This window comes from Nycticebus coucang, chromosome X (genome assembly GCF_027406575.1).
Source record: "Nycticebus coucang isolate mNycCou1 chromosome X, mNycCou1.pri, whole genome shotgun sequence".
NCBI classification, from domain to species: domain Eukaryota; kingdom Metazoa; phylum Chordata; class Mammalia; order Primates; family Lorisidae; genus Nycticebus; species Nycticebus coucang.
This window is the reverse complement of record NC_069804.1, coordinates 173,409,517-173,423,803: the sequence shown is the minus strand read 5'-3', so window position 1 is coordinate 173,423,803 and position 14,287 is coordinate 173,409,517.

The window sequence follows — 14,287 nt, the reverse complement described above, 5'->3', positions numbered from 1 at the left end:
AAAAGGGGAAATATTCTCTAATCCTAAAATTACCTCTTGGTCTTGTATGAGCCTGTGGCTCTGGAAAGTGAATTTCACTAGTATGCTCCAATTTTCTTTCCCTTCTATCCCCTTAAGTGAAATATAAAGGCTACAAGGGACATGAGTTTGGCATTTCCCTTTTTCACATGAAGGCTAGAGCATGCTAGAGTTGGGTATTTCCCTTCCCCCAAATCGTTCAGGCTCAGGTAAACTCTCAGTTGCCCAGACTCTGATAAAATAATTTCTCTTGAAGACAATCCTTGTGAAGAATACAATGCCCTGGGCATATTTCAAAATTGCTACATTTCTCATCCTCCTGCCAGAAGTGGAGGGGATTTTTATCCTTTCCTCCTTGTGAGGACCTAGGAAAGCTCCCGGGGGTAAACTCACACAAGTATAGGGTCTTTTGTAAAAAGGGGCCCCCAGGGGTGTTTAGCTCTCATTTTTGTTCACATTTAGTCCCCAGAAATTCATCAATTTTAGTTGAAGTTTTCTTACCCCAGTGTTGGCTCCAAAGGAAAGTTTCTTCCCAGGGGTTTATGCTCTGGTAAGATGTGATTCTATAAATCCACATGTGGGCTATTTGCTCTTTTGATTGTGTTCTTTTTTTTTTATTAAATCATAACTGTATACATTGATATGATTATGGGGCATCATACACTCGCTTCATAGACCATTTGACACATTTTCATTACAATGGTTAACATAGCCTTTCTGGCGTTATCTCAGTTACTGTGCCAAAACATTTACATTCTACATTTACCAAGTTTCGCAAATACCCCTGTAAGATGCCCCACAGGTATGATCCCACCGATCCCCCTCCCTCTACTCACCACCTCCCCTTCCCACTTCCCCCTATTGTTAGGTTGTAACTGGGTTATAGCTTTCATGTGAGAGTCCCAAATTAGTTTCATAGTAGGGCTGAGTACATTGGGTACTTTTTCTTCCATTCTTGAGATACTTTACTAAGAAGAATATGTTCCAGCTCCATCCATGTAAACATGAAAGAGGTAAAGTCTCCATCTTTCTTTAAGGCTGCATAGTATTCCATGGTGTACATATACCACAATTTATTAATCCATACGTGGATCGATGGGCACTTGGGCTTTTTCCATGACTTAGCAATTATGAATTGGGCTGCAATAAACATTCTGGTACAAATATCTTTGTTATGTTGTGATTTTTGGTCTTCTGGGTATATGCCCAGCAGAGGGATTACAGGATTGAATGGCAGATCTATTTTTAGATCTCTGAGTGTTCTCCATATATCTTTCCAAAAGGAATGTATTAATTTGCATTCCCACCAGCAGTGCAGAAGTGTTCCCTTTTCTCCGCATCCACGCCAACATCTCTGGTCTTGAGATTTTGTGATATAGGCTAGTCTCATTGGAGTTAGACGATATCTCAAAGTAGTTTTCATTTGCATTTCTCTGATGATTAAAGATGATGAGCATTTTTTCATATGTCTGAAGGCCGTGCGCCTGTCTTCTTCAGAGAAGTTTCTCTTCAAATCCCTTGCCCAGCCTGTGATGGGATCCCTTGTTTTTTTCTTGCTGATGCGTTTGAGTTGTCTGTGGATTCTGGTTACTAAACCTTTGTCACAGATATACCCTGCAAATATCTTCTCCCAAAGACGTGAAAGATCTCTATAAAGAGAACTATGAAACTCTAAGAAAAGAAATAGCTGAAAATGTTAACAAATGGAAAAACATACCATGCTCATGGCTGGGAAGAATCAACATTGTCAAAATGTCCATACTACCCAAAGCAATATGTAATTTCAACGCACTCCCTATTAAAGTTCCACTGTCATATTTTAAAGATCTTGAAAAAACAATACTTCGTTTTATATGGAATCAGAAAAAACCTCGAATAGCCAAGACATTACTCAGAAATAAAAACAAAACAGGAGGAATCACACTACCAGACCTCAGACTTTACTACAAATCGATAGCGATCAAAACAGCATGGTATTGGCACAAAAACAGAGAAGTAGATATCTGGAACAGAATAGAGAACCAAGAGATGAATCCAGCTACTTAACACTATTTGATTTTTGACAAGCCAATTAAAAACATTCAGTGGGGAAAAGATTCCCTATTTAATAAATGGTGCTGTGTGAACTGGCTGGCAACCTGCAGAAGACTGAAATTGGACCCACACCTTTCACCATTAACTAAGATAGACTCTCATTGGATTAAAGATTTAAACTTAAGACATGAAACTATAAAAATACAAGAGGAGAATGCAGGGAAAACCCTTAAAGATATTGGTCTGGGTGAGTATTTCATGAGGAGAACCCCCCGGGCAATTGAAGCAGTTACACTACTGGGACTTGATCAAACTACAAAGCTTCTGCACAGCTAAGAACACTGTAAGTAAAGCAAGAAAACAGCCCTCAGAATGGGAGAAGATATTTGATTGTGTTCTTGACTGTGCAGAAGCTTTTTTAATTTGATCAGGTCCCACTTATTTATTTTTTTGTTGCTATGATTGCTTTGGGGATATTCTTAACAAATCCTTTGCCTAAGCTAATATCTAGAAGAGTTTTTACAAAATATTCTTTTCTTTTCTTTTTTTACAGTTTTTGGCCGGGGCTGGGTTTGAACCTGCCATCTCCAGCATATGGGGCTGGCCGCCCCTCCAAATTTTCTTCTAGGATTTTTGTAGTTTCCTGCTTTAGGTTTTAGTCTTTTATCCATTATGAGTTAATTTTTGAGAGTGGTGAGAGGTATAGATCGTGTTTCAGTCTTTTACATGTGGCTATCCAGGCTTCCCAGCACCATTTACTGAACAAGAATTATCTTCCCTGAAGTATATTTTTATCTTTGTTGTTGATACCAGAATTTTGTCTTCAGTGGGTTCTTGGTCTCCATGGTTTGAAGACTGAATCCACGGACCACAGATCAGTGGTAAGACAGGATTTATTTACAGAAAAGAATACAAAAACGCCAAAGTTCCTGGCAGAGAGAAAACCCAAGTCAGGGAACAAGCTTTCTTGCTCCTTCTCTGTCTCTCTCTGGGCTCTTTGCTCAGGGATGTATATAGTTGCATGGAGTTATTTAGCCTAACTCAATTGTTACATTTAGCTGGCTTGGGTCCTCTAAAGTTACATTCAGCAGAACTCAGTTGTTACATTTAGCAGCATGGGCGAGAACTCAGTTAATGAATGGATACAGTCTTTTCAGGTGGGGCATGGTGAATGAATGCTTTAATGAATGAATACAGTCCCTTCCACTGGGACAAGGTGAATGAATGTATTAATGAATGGACACAGTCCATTCATAGAATTGAGGCCTAGGAAACTTACATAAAATTGACCTAGGAATAGGAAATGGGGGTTCCCTGTTCAGTCAAAAGTGCAAGAGGAAGGAGACACCAAGGCGCTGGTGTCTCCCCAGCAGTTGTCCTGCCCCTCTGGCTACTAGAACCTCCAGCGGGGCTGGGGGAGGTCTCCTCTTGCCCACTCTCCCGCCTGCTGGTTCCTCTGCCGGCTGCCTCAGCACCAACACCACGGAGGCGGAGGCAGTGTGTCCTCCAGCCCAGCTTGGCTGAACTGGCTGGGGTGCCTGCATCATTGTCAAAAATCAGGTGGGACTATGAGAATGATTTCTTTCAATTCTTTTAATTCAATTCTGTTTTCCTTACATTTCTCAATCCTGTTGTATGTCTCTTACATTTTAAGTAATATCCTTTGAGTTTCTTCTAATGTCACACAATCCTTTTGCTACAATTTGAATGTTCATGTGTCTCCATAATTTATAGATATACTTAATCCCTATTGTGGTGGTATTAATGGGGGGCGGTTCTAGGAAATTATTATGCCATGAGGTCTCTGCTTTCATGAGAGAGATTAATGCTTTTATAAAAGAGGCTTTACAGAGCTGCCTTGGCCCTTCCATCTATTTGTCACATGAAGACACCTAGATGGGACCCTCTATGAGGATGGTCCTTGACCAGACGTGAGGACCACACACAAAAATTTGCTGGTGCCTCGATCTTGGATGTTCCAGCCTCCAGGCTTATAAGAAATATATATGTGCTGTTTATGAATTATCTAGTCTAAAGTACTTTGTTAGAGCAGCCTGGAATGAACAAAGACATCTTTTTAATATTAATTTAAATATGTAGAATTTTTCTTCAATTTTTTCTCCTGCATTCTGCAACCCCGTAGTTCATGTTTTTACTGTTGTTGTTGTTATTGCCTCACCATCTTTTTAAATTATTATCATATTAAATCTCTGAGGGCTGTCACAGAAATTATTGCATCAGTAATTTTTAAAAATTCTTTGCTGTACACTTAGTTACAATTTTTGTTGGCTCTATGGCAACCTCTTTTCAGTGAATGCTCTTTGTTTTTTCTTTTTTTGAGACAGTGTCATTATGTCACCCTTGGTAGAGTGCCATGGCCTCACACAGCTCACAGCAACCTCAAACTCTTGGGCTTATATGATTCTCTTGCCTCAGCCTCCCAAGTAGCAGGGACTACAGGCACCCACCGCAACGCCCGGCTGTTTTTGTTGTTGTTGTTGCCATTGCTGTTTAGCAGGCCAGGTGTGTGTGGCCAGAGCCCCAACCACTGAGCAAAGGGTGCTGTGCCCAGTGAATGTTCTTTGCCTAATACATTTTTAAATATTATGCTCCTTCTTTTGAGTTATAGCTTTGCAGAGATACATCATTACATTATGGAAAAACTATACATATGTAGGGCTTTGTGTAGGGGAGGAAGCAGGATTTTTTTTTCCATGAGAGTAAGGTCTCTCCTTCTCATAGCTTTTATGTGAGTAAATTCCTTAAGCTTTTACTTCTCCTCACAATTTTCTCTGAACAGCAGCTGACAATGCTGTCTCCACTTTGTCCATTATCTTATTAACAGAATGCTTTTTGTTAGTATGACTTTGCCTGTTTGATTTCTCGTTTACCTTCCTTTCTACTTCCCAAAATTAAAGGCTGTCTAAAGAAACTACATCTGGCAAGCTTTGATTCCATTTTATTTTTTGCAAACAACAATGTGGGGGAATTTTGTACTTATGGGTATAGCGCATTCGAAGGAGAAACGTGCTGTGCATTTTATTTTCTGTGAGATCTCTCTATTCATGGGCTTTGTCTCCCTGCATCTTCCTGCACACTGCTTGACTTTCATCGCTTTGGGAAGTTTGTCCCTCTATTTGTGTTTTGAAGTTTCAAATATTCCTTCTTATTTTTGGATGCACACTTTACGTTGTCATTTGCTTTTATACACTGGCTTTAGAGTGACTTTCAAAACAAGTGGGACACACCTGAATTTAGTATATTGTATTAAATCTTGAATTCTCTCAATTGGGGATTTTATTACAGCATGTCATAGTCATAAATTCTTTCCTTTACAGTCTACAATTTTTATTTTCTAGGAATTCCTATGAAATACAGTTAAATAAACAAGGTTCTAATTTGACACAGGGCCAGCTACACATTTTGCAAGGCCTTAATGTAAAATAAGATGTACTTCCCTTTGTTCACAAATCAGGGAAAAAAAGGCATTTCCTTTATTTTGTTCTCTCTCTTAGCCTCTCATGGTGCTTCTTACTTGCTATTTAATATTGTGGTGTATTGGTCATGGTGATTCTCATGAGGCAAGTACAGAAGCTCATAAGTATCCAGGGGGTCTTCCCTATGACTTAATGCACAGGGCATGTGAACCCAAATCTACCCCCCCCCCATTCCTAGGATTCTGACAAGAGCAAATGGTGGTAGCAGTTCTGAGTATGGCAGAAGGGGAAACTATTAAGAACCTGTCCTGTGCATGTGGATGATACAATTGCATGTAAGTTCAGACTTCAAGCCCAACAACAGGTTCCATTGCCTCAACTGACTTCATTTGCAAAATATAAATTAAAACACAAAAGTATTTTCATTTCTTGGTTTTCAATTCGATTCCAAGTGTCTATGTCTCTGTTTTTGTGCCTGTACCATGTTGTCTTGAGTACTATGGCTTTGTAGTACAGATTAAAATCTGGTATGCTGATGCCCCCAGGTTTATTTTTGTTACAGAGAACTGCCTTAGCTATACGGGGTTTTTTCTGGTTCCAGAAAAACGCAGAATCATTTTTTCCAAATCTTGAAAGTACTGGCACAAAAACAGAGACATAGACACTTGGAATCAAATTGAAAACCAAGAAATGAAACTAATATTTTACAACCACCTAATCTTTGATAAACCAACAAGAACATACCTTGGGGGAAAGACTCCCTATTCAACAAATGGTGTTGGGAGAACTGGTTGTCTACATGTAAAAGACTGAAACTGGACCCACACCTTTCCCCACTCACAAAAATTGATTCAAGATGGATAAAGGACTTAAATTTAAGGCATGAAACAATAAAAATCCTCCAAGAAAGCATAGGAAAAACACTGGAAGATATTGGCCTGGGGAAAGACTTCATGAAGAAGACTGCCATGGCAATTGCAACAACAACAAAAATAAACAAATGGGACTTCATTAAACTGAAAAGCTTCTGTACAGCTAAGGAGACAATAACCAAAGCGAAGAGACAACCTACACAATGGGAAAGGAAATTTGCATATTTTCAATCAGACAAAAGCTTGATAACTAGGATCTATAGAGAACTCAAATTAATCCACATGAAAAAAGCCAACAATCCCATATATCAATGGGCAAGAGACATGAATAGAACTTTCTCTAAAGACGACAGACAAATGGCTAACAAACACATGAAAAAATGTTCATCATCTCTATATATTAGAGAAATGCAAATCAAAACAATCCTGAGATATCATCTAACCCCAGTGAGAATGGCCCACATCACAAAATCTCAAAACTGCAGATGCTGGTGTGGATGTGGAGAGAAGGGAACACTTTTACACTGCTGGTGGGACTGCAAACTAGTACAACCTTTCTGGAAGGAAGTATGGAGAAACCTCAAAGCACTCAAGCTAGACCTCCCATTGCTGGGCATCTACCCAGAAGGAAAAAAATCCTTTTATCATAAGGACACTTGTACTAGACTGTTTATTGCAGCTCAATTTACAATCGCCAAAATGTGGAAACAGCCTAAATGCCCACCAACCCAGGAATGGATTAACAAGCTGTGGTATATGTATACCATGGAATACTATTCAGCCATTAAAAAAATGGAGACTTTACATCCTTTGTATTAACCTGGATGGACATGGAAGACATTATTCTTAGTAAAGGATCAGATGAATGGAGAAGCATGAATCCTATGTACTCAATTTTGATATGAGGAAATTAATGACAATTAAGGTTATGGGGGGGGAACAGAAAGAGGGAAGGGGGGAGGGTGTGGGGCCTTGGTGTGTGTCACACTTTATGGGGACAAGACATGATTGCAAGAGGGACTTTACCTAACAATTGCAATCAGTATAACCTGGCTTATTGTACCCTCAATGAATCCCCAACAATAAAAAAAAAACACAGAAGTATTAATAAGAGTTTCAGAATGTTGACTTGAAACCATTTAATCCCAAGGATGAAGCCTCTTCTGAGCGTTGGATTCTGTGGAATCGCAGTAGTTGCATATGCATGTTATCAGCCTTGTGATGCCAAAAGAAAGTTTCAGTACAGGCACAATATTTAATTTTGCCAAATCTCATAAACATTAGGTACATTCTATTGGCCATTTTTAACACACCAAGACTCATCATGGAATATTTTTATGTTTAAAGTAATTTTTATTAAACCATAACTGTATACATTTATGGTGTAGAAGGTGATGATTTGATATATAATGTGGAATGCTTAAATCAAACCAATTAACATAACCATCACCTCATTTACTTATTTTTGTGGTACAACAGTTACAATATACTCTTAGTTGTATTGAAATGTACCCTTGCATTATGTACAGTAAGTGAGATCCTGCCAAATACCCTCCCTTCACTCAGCCTCCTCCCTCCCCAACCCTCCCCCTCCTCTCCCCTGTTTATTTCTGGACTATCTTTGCATTTTATCACTCACACCAATGTGTGTTTAAATATTGGTTTTGTAACTGTATTGAGTTACAATATTGGCTACTTTTTTCCCCCATTCTTGAGATACTTTACTAAGAATAATTTGTTCCAGCTCCATCCAGATAAACATAAAAGTAGTAAGTCTCCCTCTTTTTATGGCTGCATTATATTCCATGGTATACATATAACACAGGTTGTTAATTCATTCATGGATTGATGGGCATTTAGGCTGCTTCCACAACTTGGCTATTGTGAATTGGGCTGCAGTAAACATTCTGGTGCAAATGTCTTTGTTGTAAAATGATTTTTGTTCATCTAGGTAGATCCCTAGTAACGGAATTGCAGGATCAAATGGTAGTCAACATTTAGTTCCTTGAGAATTCTCCATACTTCTTTCCAAATAGGCTGGATTAGTTTGCAGTCCCACCAGCAGTGTAGAAGTGTTCCTTTCTCACCACATCCATGCCAACATCTGCAGTTTTTGGATTTTGTGATGTGGGCTAATCTTACTGAAGTTAGATTATCTCTCAAAGTGGTTTTCATTTGCATTTCTCTGATGATTAAATATGAGCATTTTTTCCTGTGCTTGATGGCCATTCACCTATCATCTTCAGACACGTTTCTGTTCAAATCTCTTGCCCACAAAGAAATGGTTTTTTTTTTCTTTTCTTATTGATTACTTTGAATTCTCTGTAGATTCTAGTTATCCGACCTTTGTGGGAAACATAACCTGCAAAAATCTTCTTTCCTTCTGAAGGTTGTCAGTTTGCTTTATTTGAGGTGCCCTTAGCTGTGTAGAAGCTTTTTAGTTTGATCAGATCCCAGTAACTTATTCTTGGCATTGTAACAATTGCCAGTGAGTCCTCCTCATAATATATTATCCCAGGCTGGTATCTTCAAGGGTTTTGACTGTACTCTCTTCTGGTAATTTTATAGTTTCATGTCTTAAGTTCAAATTTTTTATCCAGTGAGAATTTTTTTTTAGCGGTGAAAGGTGAGGGTCCAGTGTTAGTCTTCTACAGGTCACTAGCTAGTTCTCCCGGAACCATATGTTAAATAGGGAATCTTTCCTCCAGTGTATGTTTTTGTTAGGCTTATAAAAAACGAAATGATGCGTGCTTGGGTTGATCTCCAGGTTCTCTATTGTGTTCCATATATCTACATCTCCATTATTGTGCCAGTACCATGACGTTTTGTTCACTACAGATTTATAGTGTAATTTGAACTCTAGTAACATGATGCCTCCTGATTTGCTTTTATTTCTAAGTAATGTATTGATTATTCAAGTTTTTTTCTGATTCCATATAAAATGAAGCATTTTTTTGAGACAGAGTTTCACTATGTTACCCTTGGTAGAGTGCCATGGCGTCACAGCTCACAGCAACCTCTAACCCTTGGACTTAAGTGATTCTCTTGCCTCACCCTTCCAAGTAGCTGGGACTACAGGTGCCCACCATAGCGCCCAGCTATTTTTTTGTTTCAGTTGTCATTGTTGTTTAGCTGGCCCTGGGCTGGTTTCAAACCCACCAGCATGGGTGTATGTGGCCAGCACCCTACCCAATGAGCTACGGACACCGCCTGAAGTACTATTTTTTCAAGTTCTTTAAAATATGACATTGGTGCTTTGATAGGGATTGCATTTAATCTGTAGAATGCTTTGTGTAGTATGGACATTTTTAAAATGTTGATTCTTCCCAGCCACGATCATGTTATGTGTTTTCATTTGTTAACATCTTCAGCTATTTCTTTTCTCAGGATTTAATAGTTTTCATTATAGAGATATTTCACGTCCTTTGTTAGTTAAATTCCCAGGTATTTCATCTTCTTTGGCACTAGTGTAAAAAAGATAGGAGTCCTTAACTATGTTTTCAGTTTGACTATTGTTGGCATATATAAAAACTACTGATTTGGAAGTATTGATTTTGTATCCCGAAACACTGCTATATTCCTTGATCACTTCTAAGAGCTTTGCAGTTGAGTCCCTGGAGTTTTCCAGGTATAAAGTCATGTCATCCACTTAGAGTGAGCATTTTCCCTCTTTTGACTCCATTTAAATACCCTTTATCCCCTTCTCTTGCATGTTTGCAAAGGCTAGGTCTTCCATTACTATTGAATACCAGTGGTGACAATAGATATCCTTGTCTAGTTCCAGATCTGAGTGTAAATGTTTTCAGTTTTACTTTGTTCAATATGATATTGGCTGTAGGTTTGCTTTAGATGGCCTCTTATCAGTTTAAGAAATGTCCCATCTAAGTTGATTTTCTGAAGTGTTCTAATCAGGAAAGAATGCTGAATATTATCAAAAGTTTTTCTGCATCAATTGATAGAACTATATAACATTTGTTTTTTATTTTATTTATGTGGTGTATTATATTTATAGATTTATGTGTGTTTAACCAAACTTGTAACCCTGGGATACAACCAACTTGATCATCGTGTATAATTTTTTTGATCTATCCTTTAATTCTATTTGCTAGGATTGTATTGAATATTTTTGCACTGATATTCATTAATATTGGTCTATAGTTTTCTTTGTTTGTTGGATCCTTTCCTGGTTTGGGGATTAAGGTCATATTTGCTTCATGAATGTGCTGGAGAGGATTCCTTCTTTTTCTATGATTTTGAAAAGATTATGTAATATAGGTACCAGTTCTTCTTTGAAGGTTTGGTAGAATTTTGATGTGAAGACATCTGGTCTGGTACTTTGCCTTTTTGGGAGATTTTTTTTAATTCCATATTTGAATTCTATGTCTGACAATTTAGCTGTTTGTCTGTGAATGGCATCTTCTGCAGTATCTCCTTTGTCATTCTTTGAGGGAGTTGATCTACTCTGATTAAGTGGCCTGAGTTCTTCTGCAGGTTCCTCCCCATGATTATTTTTTGTAGTTTGGCTGGTAAAACTTGTAGAGTGAGATTGGATTGAGGGCCCCAGAAAGTGTAGTTAACCAGTCCTTTACCAATGAGCTTGGGCTGGTGATTGTGGCTTTTGCCCTACAGCTTTATGAAGGTCCCTTTGAGAGCTGCATCCAGAGACTCTGAGGGCTTGCTTGATGTGATAGCTCTAGCTGGCTCTGTCTTATAGTCAGTTAGCCTCTATCCAATCCTAATAAGTTGGGGTACTCGGCTGAAATCTCAGTTTGGGGAAGATAAAATGTCTGTGGTGTCTGCGTCCACCAGCAAGAACTAGAGGAGGAGAATCAGTCCCTCCAGGTAAAAATGAGTACTGCTCAACCTTGGAGGGTCCCCAGGTAGATATCCTATGTCAAGAATTCTAGTCTGATTATCCTGGGCAGTAAAATCACTGCTCAGTAGGGAGAGTTCAAAAGGTTCCCAATGACCTGATAGTAGGGATCCATAGGCAGTTCTGGCCTGAAAACCTGAAGAGCAGGAGTCTGGTTCCCTCCTGTGAGCAATGGGGGCAGGAAGGTGCACCCCACCAAAAAGTCTGTCCAGTGACATCAACATCTTCACCCCTGTCCATGAACCTCTGCCGGCAACCCTGCTTGACTGGAGCCTGATTCCCTTTAGTGAGCAATGGAGTCAGGTGGGTACGCAGGCCAGAGTCAGAGGGAGCCAGCATCTTCTCTCCTGCTGCATACTGCCCCCTGCCACCCTGAGGGGCTGAAGCCTGGTTCCCTTTGATGGGCAAGGGATCAGGGGAGTGCACCTCCACATTCAGACGAGAGACATCAGTGCCTTTGCCTGCTGCTGTGCACCATCATGGTGTGTTTTTCTCTCCCACACAGTCAGCCCCTCTGCACACTGCCACCGGCAATTTGGAGGGGCTGAAGCCCAGTTCTCTCTGGTGAGCAAGGGCTCAGGGAAGTGCACAACCAAAGTCTGGCTCAGGGTGTGAGCACCTCTGCGGCATAGTGCATCTCTGTCTTCCACATGTCCCTCTCTCCCTGCTCCCTGCAACTTACACTTGAGTCACTGTTTCTGCACTGCTGTCTAGCTGGCCCACACAATACCCAGGCCTCTCACTGAATTACCAAACCCTCTGGGCTCTGCAGGGGGCAGACCTACAGTCTACCAGGTGAAGGGGAAAAGTGCACTGGGAGTTCAGAATTTCATGGAAAATATTTGTTCAATTTTATTCTGAGCAGGATGATGCTTAGGCTCATAAGTGGGGCCTCCATGGAGAAAGAGGCCCAATGTTTAGTGACTGTCTCCTGTGGGGTAAAATAAGAGGATTTCTGATCCCTGCACTCTTGCAGTGAGCACACAAGGAAACTCTTTTTTAGGGGAGGGGTCTCTCATCCTCTTGACAAAGGGCTTTGTACTTGGAATTTGTTTTCTTGGAGTTACAGCAGCCTTATTGAGTCCATTCTGTCCACTACCTCTCCCTCTGGATGGGAGCCTCTGTCAAAAGCTGCCTCTAGTCAGCCATCTTACTTTCTTCAAATTGTTACTTTTAAATAATCTTTTCCTTTTGGCCCTGCTAGCTCATTCTACTACAATTGTGTCTGTTATCTTTGCTTTATTCAAAATCCATGTACGTATTAAACACATTAAAAATTCCAGATGCAGGAAATCTATAGGTAAAGACATTAAGCTCTATGCCACAACTTATTCAAAAATTAAAATGGTTTGGAAATCTAAATGTAAAACCTAAACCTATTTATAGGAGACAACATAGGAGACACTCTTTATGACATAGGCATTAAGAGAATAGTCCTTATATATTACACTAAAGGCATGGTGCATGACAGAAAAAAAAATCTATACATTAGACTTCATTAAAAAAAAAAAAATTGCTCAGTGAAAGACCCTGCTAACAAAATGAAAAGGCAAACTACAGACTGGGAGGAAATATGTGAATGCTCTGTATCTGACGAAGCATTTAGTATCTGTGATATATATTTTAATATATTTTAAGAACCTCTAAACTCAATAATAAGAAAATAAAAATCCAATTAACAAACAGGCAAATGATATGAAAAGACATCTCACTGAAAGGAATACATAGATGAAAAGTAAGCACAGGAAAAAATATTCAACATTGTTAGGTATTACAAAATGCAAGGTAAAATTTTAATGTGTGTAAAAATACACAAGCATGAAAACACTACCTTTTAAATCATGATAATACAAAATACTCCCAAAAATGCAAAGACACTGAATTTCTCATACATTACTGATAGTAATGTAAAATGGCACAACCTCTCTGTAAACAAAAATGGCATTTTTTAAAAAATGCTAAACTAAACATGAAATCGAAATATCACTCAGTAGTTACTTTCATGGGCATTTATCAAAAAGAAAAACTAAAGAAAACATTTTTCTTTAAAAAATCCTTTATCCAGTTGTTCATAGTTGTTCATGGCAGCTTTAATTGTTTTGGTCAAAAATGGAAAAAAAATATACATTTTATACCCTTCAACTGGTGAATGGATGAACAAATGGTATGTCCATATAACAAAATTCTCTTAACAATAAAAAGAAAAAATAATTATTCAACCAACATATTGTGTGAATTTCAAGAGCATTATTCTCACTTTTTTTTAAATAGACAATCTCAGAGGTTCTAGGACTTTATGATCCCATTTACATTTTGTCTTAAAATGACAAAATTACAGAGATGGAAGACAAACTAGTGGTTGCCAGATGTTAGCGTTCAAAAAAGTGTGCAAAGATTAAGGGGTAACATGATGAAGTTTCTTTGTGTTGATGGGGCCAGTTATATATCTTGATTTTGATGATACTTTGTCAAATCTATATATGTGATAATATTTCTTAGAAATCTACAACACACTCATAAAACTGGTGACATATGAATAAAGTAGAATCTGAGTTAATATTACTGTCCCAACATCAATTTCCTAGTTTTGATAATGCAACACTTCGATTATGATTATGTAAGATATTTGTGGTGGAAGTTGGACAAAAGGCACACAAGACCTCTCAACAAATTTTACAAATTCTTATGAGTCATATGCTATTTTTAAATAAAAAATTCTAACAAAAACCGTAAAAAACCCCCTGCAAACCCACCAAAAGGAAGCAAATTAATCCATAATGTCATGGTTAAGGAACATGTTTTACCAAAGCCAAAAATTTTTTAAGTTAAGTACAGTGATCAAATAAAGCATAAATAGTATGCACTCTGAGCTTTATGATACCCGAGACTAACTTCAAATTTACAATAAATTACTTAATATTCGTGTTTTGTCCACCTATATTCAGGTAATTTATTTAATTTTCTAGATTCTCACTATTCCCATAAAGGTCATAGTATGCTTTTCTCATGCATAAGTTTTTTTTTTTTATTATTGTTAAGTCATAGCTGTGTAC